Genomic DNA, 10,608 nt, shown 5'->3' with positions numbered 1-10,608 from the left:
GGCTGCGCTGCCTGCTGCCGCCGCCGTTCTGCCTGTGGCTGCGCTGCCTGCTGCCGCCGCCGTTCTGCCTGTGGCTGCGCTGCCTGCTGCCGCCGCTCCGGATCTGCCCGCGGCTGCGCTGCCTGCCGCTGCTCCGGATCTGCCCGCGGCTGCGCTGCCTGCAGCCCCGCCTGCTGCAGCCGCCGCGAGGACAGCAGCACCGCCCGACCTGCCAGTCCTGCCTGTCTTCCCTGCTGCAGCTGCCGCCGCTCTGCCTGCGGCACCGCCTGCTGCAGCTACCGCCGCTTCGTCAGCGGCACCGCCCGTCCTGCCTGTCTTCCCTGCTGCAGCTGCCGCCGCTCTGCCTGCGGCACCGCCTGCTGCAGCTTCCGCCGCTTTGTTAGCGGCACCGCCTGTCCTGCCTGACCCGTCTGTCCCATTTGACCCGCCTGTCCTGCCTGGCTTACCTGCAGTCCCGGTGGCTGGCCGCATGGAGGCTGCGCCCGCCGAGGCGCCCCCTGCTGGCCGCGTGCTGGTGGCGCCTGCCGAGGCGCCCCCTGCTGGCCGCGTGGAGGCTGCGCCCGCCGAGACGCCCCCTGTTGGCCGCGTGGAGACGGCGCCCGCCGAGGCGTCCCTCTCTGGCGCGCCCGGAGTGCGCGCCTTTGGGGGGGGGTTCTGCCCCGCGACGGCGCCCCCTGCTGGCCGCGGGAGGGCAGCGCCCATCCTGCCGGCACCTGAACTGCCTGTCCTGCCGGCACCTGAAGCGCCCATCCTGCCGGCACCTGAACTGCCTGTCCTGCCGGCACCTGAACTGCCTGTCCTGCCGGCACCTGAACTGCCTGTCCTGCCGGCACCTGAACTGTCTGTCCTACCGGCACCTGCACAGCCTAAGGTTGCCACGGTTATGCCCCCTGTTGCCCGCGTGCTGGTGGCGCTCACGGAGGCGCCCCCTGCGGGCCGCACGCCCGAGCCCGTCTCACCTGACTTGCTCGTCTCGCCTGTCCAGCCGGCCCAGCCCGGCTCGCCGGCCCAGCCCGGCTCGCCTGTCCAGCCGGCCACGCCCGCGGCTCTGGCTGCCCCGCCTGCGGCCACGCCCGCGGCTCTGGCTGCCCCGCCTGTTGAGGCCTTGACACTTGTCGGCCCAGACTTGACCTCCCTCCTGACTCCTTCTCCCTTACCCCGGCCAGACCGACACCGCCCAGGACCCCGCCTGTCGGTGTCCCGTAAGGGACGGGGACACAGGCGTCGGGCCTGGGTCCCGCCCGCCATGCCCCCTGGCTCGCCCGTTCGGCCCCTAGCTGTGGCTTGGTGGCTGCCTGCGGGTCCTGCGCCTCGGGGTCGGCGGTCGCCGCCGGGTCCCCCCCTGGTCCCTGGGTGCCGGTCCTCGGTCCCGCCTCCGGCTCCCGGTCGGCCGCCTCCGGGGCCCCCTGCTCCGGCTTGGCGTCGGACGGCGCCTTCGCCGGCTTCGGCTGCGCCTCCGCCTGCCGCGGCTTCCCCCTCCTGCCTGCCTTCCCTGGTGTTCCCTCCTGCTCCCTCCTGGTCCCCTCCGTCACTCCCTCGTCCCGTCCCCTTGGTCCCTGGGTGGTCCCCTCCTGCTCCCTTCTCCCTCTCCCCTGCGGCCCCTCCGGCCGCTGCCCGTCGCCCGCCTGGGCCTTTTCGTGCTCCCCTTGTTCCTCCTCCCTTTCCGTTCGTCCCGCCTGTCTCTCCCTCTGGTCCCTTTGTTCCTCCTTTTGGCACCCCTGGCCCTTTCGTGTCGCCTGTGGGTGTTCCCCCTGTGTCTCCCTTCTGGGTCTGTCTCTCCGCCTTCCCTGTCCTCTGTCAGGTCTTGTCCTTCTTTTCGTCCCTGTTCGTGTTTTGCGTCTCCGTCCTGTTCCCTGGGTTTGGTTGACGTTCTGTTTTGTCTTTCAGGTCCTGTTCCCTCGTCCCGTCCGTCGCCTCCTCTCGGGCGCGCCCGGTGGGCGCGCCTTTGGGGGGGGGTTATGTCACGCCCCGCTCCGTCCGCTCCCGATGTGTGCCACGCCCACCTCATTACCTCCTGTTTCGCCCTAATTGTTCCCACCTGTAGCTCGTTATCTGTTGCCTAGTCCTGTGTATTTAGTCCGAGTCTCAGTCTGTATTCCCCAGATCTGTCATCGTTGTATGGTCCGTCGTTGTCTGCACCTGTCCTTTTGCCTTCAATAAACCCTTCACCGGACCTTTTGGCTTCGTTCGCCTGCTTCCGTGCTCGCGTTCACCTCCGAAGCTGACAATTAACAGTAGGCTACTTTGCAGACCCCTTTATCCAAGTAACTTTATATCATTGATATATCTAATATGTTACAAGTTAAGGACACTAGCAGGTTGGCAGTGCTGGAGTTTGACATATTAACCGCTGAATTGCCATTGCCCCAATATTACAAAATAAATGTAAAAAAAATTCATGTGCAGTACCTTTTTTTTCAGGGTCCGTTATATTTGCTGCTGTTGACCATTTTCTTTGTTCGTTGTGTTCAGTGTTATCAGCAGCAATGGCCTTTGAAGATTTTTTTCCCATCTTTTTCACCTCTTTTTCACCTGTTTCACCACTTTTTTTGATAGAAAGAGGGGTTGGCATGACAGGAGGCACATTGTAATATTTGGCCTTTGATGTTTTTGGAACTCGTTTTGACCACTGCTCTTCACAGAGTTCACTGGCTTCACTATTCCTCCTGGATGGCTGCTGGTTAGACAGCAGAGACTGGCCATGAAGAGCTGCATACTCTCTGTACCGCCCCTTTAGTGCAGCATATATTTTGACAATGAAATCAGAGGGCCTCATTTTCCGTTTTCTCTGGAGTATAGAATTTTTTAGGACACCAAACCAAGACTCAACATAACTATTAGTGTCCCTTGTCTTGCTCTGTTTGCTGGATTGTGGCTTTTGGTTGCCTGCAGAGTAGCGTGACAGGTCACCCAGCATAATGCCACTCCAAAGTGGAAAGAGGCCCATATATCTTCGCATGAGAAGCTTTATTAAACCATCACACCTGTAGATGTTGGCCTCACCTAGGTGGTCTTCATTGCTGAGAGTGTCCAGAGCCTCCTGTTGGACTACTCTAAATGCTGCAGTGAACTGCGATCGGCCAATAATCGTGTCTGCTGTCATGGGACTGTCTGACTCCTCTGGTATGTCTACCTTGTGGGGCATATCCTGCTCAGCCTCAATGTTCTTACAGTTTATGTGATGTTTCAGGGTGATAACTGCTTCTTGGACAACAGAAGTGTTCTGTTCAGCAACGAACACAAGGCACATCTGTTTGAAAATGTCTTTGGCCATCTCCACTTCTGTACAATTTTGTAGAAGTGCAAAACAGAAAATTATGAAATCATGCAAACCTTTGTCTTTGGTTAGCTGGCTGACAGCTTGAGACACAATCTTTATCATATGTGCTGCACAGATATGTACAACTGTAAATTTATTTATTTCTTTCTGGGAAAGTTTATGCCGAACAATTTTATCTGACCTCTGCAAGTAAACATCGATGTTTTCCCTGTTAAAAGAAATGAGCACACTTTGAATAAGGGCCCAGCTGAAATCTGTCTCAATGTGGTGAACTTTCAAAGTGGTGAATGTACAAAGAGCATGTACGAACTTCATGAGCCAACAGGAAATGTTCGGCACATTGTGCTCATTTGTGAGGAGCTCAGACACTGGAATAGGGGGACACATTGCATCTCCGGGCAGTACAAGGGCATAGTAGAGGACCCTCTTCTTTTGACTGGGCACCTTTGCTACTACACCTCCTGTTGCATCAAGATATAGTGATGTTTGGCCCTTCCGGACATGTGACACAAGGATGCCCACTCCCTCCTTTGTGTACAAGTGCACAGAGAAGGGGCACACTTGGATTTGTTGAACATACCCAGGCATGTTGTTATGGCTCGTGTCACATTCTCTCAAAATTCTCTGTGTCATTATGGTTTCTATGACTACATTGTCATGTAGTCTGCAGCTCTGTCTGATTTCAGAACAAATGGTTTTTAGCACATTTCGAGTCAGACACTCTGACAGATTACCTGCTGTAAGCTCACTGATAGGGGCAGAACTCAGTTTCCTATAATAATAGTTGCTGACACCTTCGTTGATGGCCTTAGCTATTTTGCCCCTTTGTGTGTACGTCGCCTTACGATATTTAGTTGTTTTTTTTTCATGCCTTACATCTCCAACACGTCTAACAAAAATAGTAATCTTTTTGCCCTGCAATGGTGGCCCTCTTCGTTTGAAGATATATCTTGCTTTGCAGGTTGAAAATGTGCATACTGCCTTCAAATGCAGGTATGGACAACGTTTTCTTCCTTTTTTTGTACTTACATTTTGGTACTTGAATGCTATTGGGCAAGATGGTATGTGCTTCCTAAATTTCTGGTAGATAATGTTAGTCCATGGCTTTCTGAGCTTAGAACCACCTGGCATGGGAGCAATGTCTGCCCACACATTGCGGTTGATGCATATTTTAAATAATGTAGGCATGCATGGCATAGGGCGGAAACAACTTGTATCATCTCCATGGTGTTCATTTGTATCTGTGTTGACTTCTCCTGTCCTCAACTCCCTATTTTCTTCTAAACTGTAATCTGGGAGTTCTGCCTCTGGACTTTCAGACAGATGAATTTGACTTGCCTTGTATTTGGCAAGAGTTCTGCTCTGGATGTTCCTGCGGTTACTGTGCCACACTACAGACAACCACTTTTGGTACTTTTGACTTTCTGTATTAAAAATACTTCTGGTCAATTGTGGCCATATGGGGGAATTCCATGGAATTCTTTTATTCAGATTCTGACACTTTAAGAACTCCTGCATGACTCTGTCTTCTCCACCACTTTCACTCCACATATCAGGAGTTCCAGAATTTCGGCCTTTCCGAAGTCTCATGACTGAAAGCTATACAAAAGAAAAAAACACAGGCAACTGAAATTTAGTGACAATATATATGAATAAATATTTGGCTTAGTCAGAAGGTTAGGGAGCACTGTCAGTGAAGTGTTCTAATACACAATTCTTAATGCACAGTTTGGCTGTATTGTCTAACTGTACTAGCATTGTACTTGACCATCATTTTGTCTTACATTGCACTAAAGACTTGGGAATTAAAAGCATAACTGTGCCTGATATATTACAGACAAGTTGGCATAAACGGTTACATTAATATTGCTTATTTGATCATTATGAATAATTTGTCTAATGGTAATTATTTTTACTTGAATCACGTTTAATGCTATATGATAGGTCAGGCGTTAAACACAGATAAAAGCATCTGTATATTAAACATGTATAGATTGGTAATATTTTTTCACAGATACAATTGCACTTAACTAGAAAGTAATGCTTCGCTGTCTTGGACGTTCAAAAATACTACTCACCTGATGCGTTAAGGGTTTGTAAGCGCAATGGCATGGCTCGGAGCGAAATTGCATCCTGATTGACGTACTCAGAGCTGATTGGCCGACTCCGCGCGTTTTGCAAATAGCACAACCAATCGGACATACAACGAAACTGTACTTATGGAATGTCATTTAATTGCGACAGAAATGTTAAAGCACTTTAATGAGGTTCAGAATTACAAAAACTACATTTAATCTCCAAACAATGATGGAAGTGTTCAATGTAAATAAATGTCATTTAGAAAAAGACAAAGAATGATCATAAAAATACTTCTGAATAAAAACGTTAAAATTGATTCCAAAGATTTTTTTAAAAAATCTGTACAGTAATGGAAGTGACTATCATGAATTACACAGCACTTGCTCATAGAAATGTAGTTCAGAGGAAGTTTTAAATACAAATGACTGCAGTAATGTGATTAAATGTTATGCAGCACAATACACAGAAAGGACATATTACATATTTCATTACACAAACATACTTCAGAGGTCTTTAAAAAACAGTACTGTAACATAATTAAATTGCATGTGTCATGCACTGCATGTGCTTACAGAAACACAAATGAGATTACAAATCACCAGTCACTGATGTGATTACTTGACTAATTGCATAGTATCATCATACACTTCAAATGACTTTCAAAGCATCAGATACGGTATCATTACAAATTACAAATCAGTACAGTTACATGTCATGACATGAAAGGATGTCTGCTGCAATACGGTCGTCATCTTCTTTAAGCTTTTCTGCATCTTGCTCAGTCACACCGACCACCTGCATATCCTCTCTCACCACATCCATAACCCTCCTCTTAGGCCTTCCTCTCTTCCGCTTACCTGGCAACTCCATATTCATCACTTTGCTATATGCTGCAATTCAGTAACAAGATTAAATTACATGGTTTAAACACTACATATACTTACATACACAAATTATATTAAAGAGCAGTACAGTGATTTGTGATTAAATTACTTATACAGGTACACTTCAAAAAGAATTAAAAGCAACAGTTACAGTAACATGACACGAATTATCTGCTTACATACATCAGAGAGACTAAATGTCAGTAGTCACATGATTAAACAAAATAACGGAAAAAAAGGGTAGATGAAGGTGTGAAAGTTTTGATTTGGTCAGTCAGAGGTCATCTTGGTGATTTTTAGGGCCTTTACATTCACCTAGGTTGAGACCTGGATCCGCCATAAATACTACTGTACTTTAATCAGTCATAACTCCTGAAATATGACTTGTGAAAACTTTCACAAATCAGGGTGAGTCCTTCTAGGATAGATGAAGGTGTGAAAGTTTTGATTTGGTCAGTCAGAGGTCATCTTGGTCATTTTTAGGGCCTTTAATCAGTCATAACTCTTAAAATATGACTTGTGAAAGCTTTAACAAATCAATGTCAGTGTCTGAGGGGTATATGAAGATGTGAAAGGTCCTTGTTTGACCATCACAAGTCATCTTGATCAGTTTTAACCAGTTTAAATGCATGTATGATTAATGGAATTATTAAAATATGTGTATTTGGGCTATACTGTTGGTCCACCTTAAGAACTATCTGTCCGGTCCTCCTTAAAACGCGCGTTTTTCAATGTGTTTTTTATGGGTTTACACGCGATATATGGACAAATTATCAGTTGTGAAATTTTTCACAAATCAGGATGTTTAATATGAGACGCTTTTTGAGTCATGAGGACGTCTGGTTTTGACGTGAGAAGCTAATGAAAATAACTGGTCAAAATACATTAAATGCTGTTTTTACGCAATGTATTTATATTTTCTGAATTCACACAACAGGACTATCACAAGGAGCCATAATTCGTATTTTTTCGTGCATATATAAGGTTTTTATGGCCGTTTGCAACGTGAAAAACGAACCGCAAACTAACTTTACCAACGTCCTTATGAGTATAATCTCCTGGACTAGGCCTCAGCTAGGCCTCAGTTTCAAGGCCTCAGGCCTCAGAAAACCCAATGTAAAGTGCAGTAAAAATCTTAAAACGTCTGATTAAAATGTATCATCCAGTAATCCCAAAGTGACTGAGGGGTATTGTTCATAAAGTCATCATTCATTTGTAGTAAAATGATATAAAATAGCATCAAATATCACTGATAAAACACAAAAAGATCAGACAACTGGCACTGATGTACAAACAGTAAACTGGCTTGGCTGCCATCTTGGATTTTGCGTTGAATTACTTACCATTGTCCTTCTGAGGCCGGTGTTCTGTCGAGTTGAGCTACTTTGTCGAGGTAAGTTACCGTAGTGCTAATCAATAGCCCTAACCATCAGAGCATGTGAGCGGAGCGGGCGGAATTTGGTCAGAGCGCGGAGCGGGTTTTCTAATTAAGGCTGGAGCGGTCGCTTTGTCTCGCTCCAATTTCGCTCCGATACCGCTCACACTACAATTCTGAGGCGTGCCCAAATCACGAAACGAAGAACGTTTTATATTTTACCGTGCAAGTTATTAGCTTTCTATTAAAACGTAGGCTATGTAGTTATTAATTTATTTGTAATAAGGAATTTATAGAGAACTGTCATAGCAATAGTATGGATGGCATCAATAATTTAGCTGGCTTACATTTTTATATATTTTTACCGGATGTACGTCGCACCGCCATTCTAGATATCTGAAATGACGACGACAGGGAAACATAGTGGCGGAAGACGTGTCATTTTTCCTATCAATAATTCAATTTCGGATATCCAGAATGTTAATTCTAGATGTCTGAAATGTAATTGTGGATATCTGCAATTGAAAGCCCAATAGACATGAATGGCGAAAGTGACGTAATTTCTCCTAGGAAGAATGACATTGTGTATATCTGAAATGACAATTGTGGATAGGAAGAATGTCATTCTGGATATCTGAAATGCTCTTTTTGACTAGGAAGAATTGAATTACAGATATCTGCAATGCATATCCAGTCTAGCGATTAAATGTCAAAACGGCCACTTATACTTTGTAAAGATTAAAAAATATCTTAAATAGAATTGTGACTAGGAGAAATAAAGTTTTAGATATCTTGAAATACATTTTCTACTAGTAAGAATGCAATTGTGGATATCTGTAATTGCCATTCTGACTAGTAAGAATATAATATTGACTAGAAGAAATGATATTCTGTATATCTAAAATGTAATTACGGATAGGAGTGTGACTTGATTAAATGTTAAAACGGCTCCGCTCTGGTCACATGCTCTGCTAACCATAGCTTACCTCGACAAAGTAGCTCAACTCCACAGAACACCGGTACAGTCAACGTTAGTTACGTTAACTAGCAAGATAAGCTAAATTTTCTATTTAAACCAGGCTTATTTGGTGAGGTAAAATCGATTATGGTCATTTTCCAAGGAGATGAACTCCCTATGTTTTCATTCTCATTTTATCATGAATAAATTGTGCCTTTCTGAAATAAATTTGCCGCTTAGCCTGTGTGGTTTGTTATTAGGCTAATGTTAATGCATAAGAAGGTCTAACGTTATGCTCTGAAAAAAACATTACTATAAGTGAAACCTATAGGAGCAACGTAAAAAAAAATAAGCCCTGTTGTTTGAATTTTAGTGGTATTGATTCTGCATTCCACAATTTCATATTTATAGACATTTTTAGAAGCTTGATCTAATAGCCCAGGGCCGGTATGCATAAAACTTCCTAAGAATGGTCGTACAGTAGGACCTAAGAGCATTGTATAAAGCTGCTAAAAGTAACTTTCAGCAAAGTCTAAGCCCAATTCCTAAGTGCTGACGGAGTCAGGCACGTGCAGAGGGGGGGCGGAGGGTGCTTGAGCACCCGCCCCTTTCCTCCAGGATGCCTCAAGTGCCCTTTTCTTGGGGTTTTTTTGTTGTTGTTGTTGTTGTTGTTGTTTTTGAATGTGTATGTGCGTATGGAGCCCTGTCTTTGCCCCTCAACAATAAAATGTAACTATTAATCTCAATTTTGCTAAATAAAAGGATCTGGCTTGCATCAGTCACATGACTGCCATTAACCAATGCTCGCCCTTGAGGGCAGAGCGCGCTCGTTACGAGCCGGGTACGAGCTCACAAAGTGCACGCGCATTTTCTGCAGGCTGGGTGGTGCGGAGCTGGAGGAGAAGCAGGCAAATTAGTTGGAAGGTGCCGACTGCAACAAAACAGTAAATAGGGTGTACTGCGCACACTATAGTCTATAACAACTAAGGAATTGAAATAAATGAGCGTGCTGTTTGTGCAACAGCGCGACAAACATTACCTGTCCTTTTATGAACTGCACAAGTAGTGGTGGTCATTAACTGCTAGCTAACTGGGTAAGGGTGTTACAAGGGGGTCTGTAGCTCTGTCCACCGTTTTAGGGAACATGTTTTGTTTTAAAGTAAGTTACAGGACTTTTCCCTTCTTTTCTGGAGGGCTTTTGTTTCACTAAAAACGATCTAATATGGATATCCACATAATTCCATATTAGATTCGTCATGAATGTGAGCCTGTCCTATCTTTTTTAACTTTGAGCACCCGCCCCTTTAAACGTCTCTGCACGGCCCTGCCTCGAGTAAAACCTACCCACCTTTCGTAGTACGGGTTACACCACACGTCATCAAGTTACTCGCTAAGTTACCCCGATAAGCCAGTAACCCCGCTTCGTAGTACAGGCCACAGGTCTCTTCTCCCCGTGTCATTGTCTGCCAGACCATTTACTTATTTATTTGTTTGCTGAGAGTATTGGAGAATCCCGTGTTGCCTGAAACTCGTTTGTATCATTCGCGTTATCGGTTCATTTGACGAACGGAGAGCGGGAGTTAACGTCACGCCGAAATGCGGAACGCCCACTAAGGGGGCCGCAATCAGCGTATTACGGCTGAACCGGGGCCGCTGTTGGATGCGCTTTGGCCATTCTTCCACAGGTAAGGTTTAAAGAAGCTTTTTTTTCGTTAACATTCTGTTACGGTCATTATTATTCGTTTAAATCATGCGATTAAAATTTGCATCGTCTAACTATTTGTTATTTACTGTTGCATTCATCGGTGGTTTGCAAACGTTCGGTGTCCGACGCTCAAAATGACAAATTGTGCAAATCAAATGCTTCGACGGCGAGAAATCTTTTATATTTTTCTGTGGGGGAAAAAATCTGCACATTTTCCCACTTTTCGTCTGAGAATTAATTTAGATGCCAATTATAATGCACAAGCGATAGCGGCCTTGTCAGCGGCGTGTATAGTCTCTCGTTAGGCCTTGAAAGGCGCTGACTGCA

This window comes from Paramormyrops kingsleyae, chromosome 10 (assembly GCF_048594095.1).
Source record: "Paramormyrops kingsleyae isolate MSU_618 chromosome 10, PKINGS_0.4, whole genome shotgun sequence".
NCBI classification, from domain to species: Eukaryota; Metazoa; Chordata; class Actinopteri; order Osteoglossiformes; family Mormyridae; genus Paramormyrops; species Paramormyrops kingsleyae.
Note: the sequence above shows the minus strand (reverse complement) of the source record.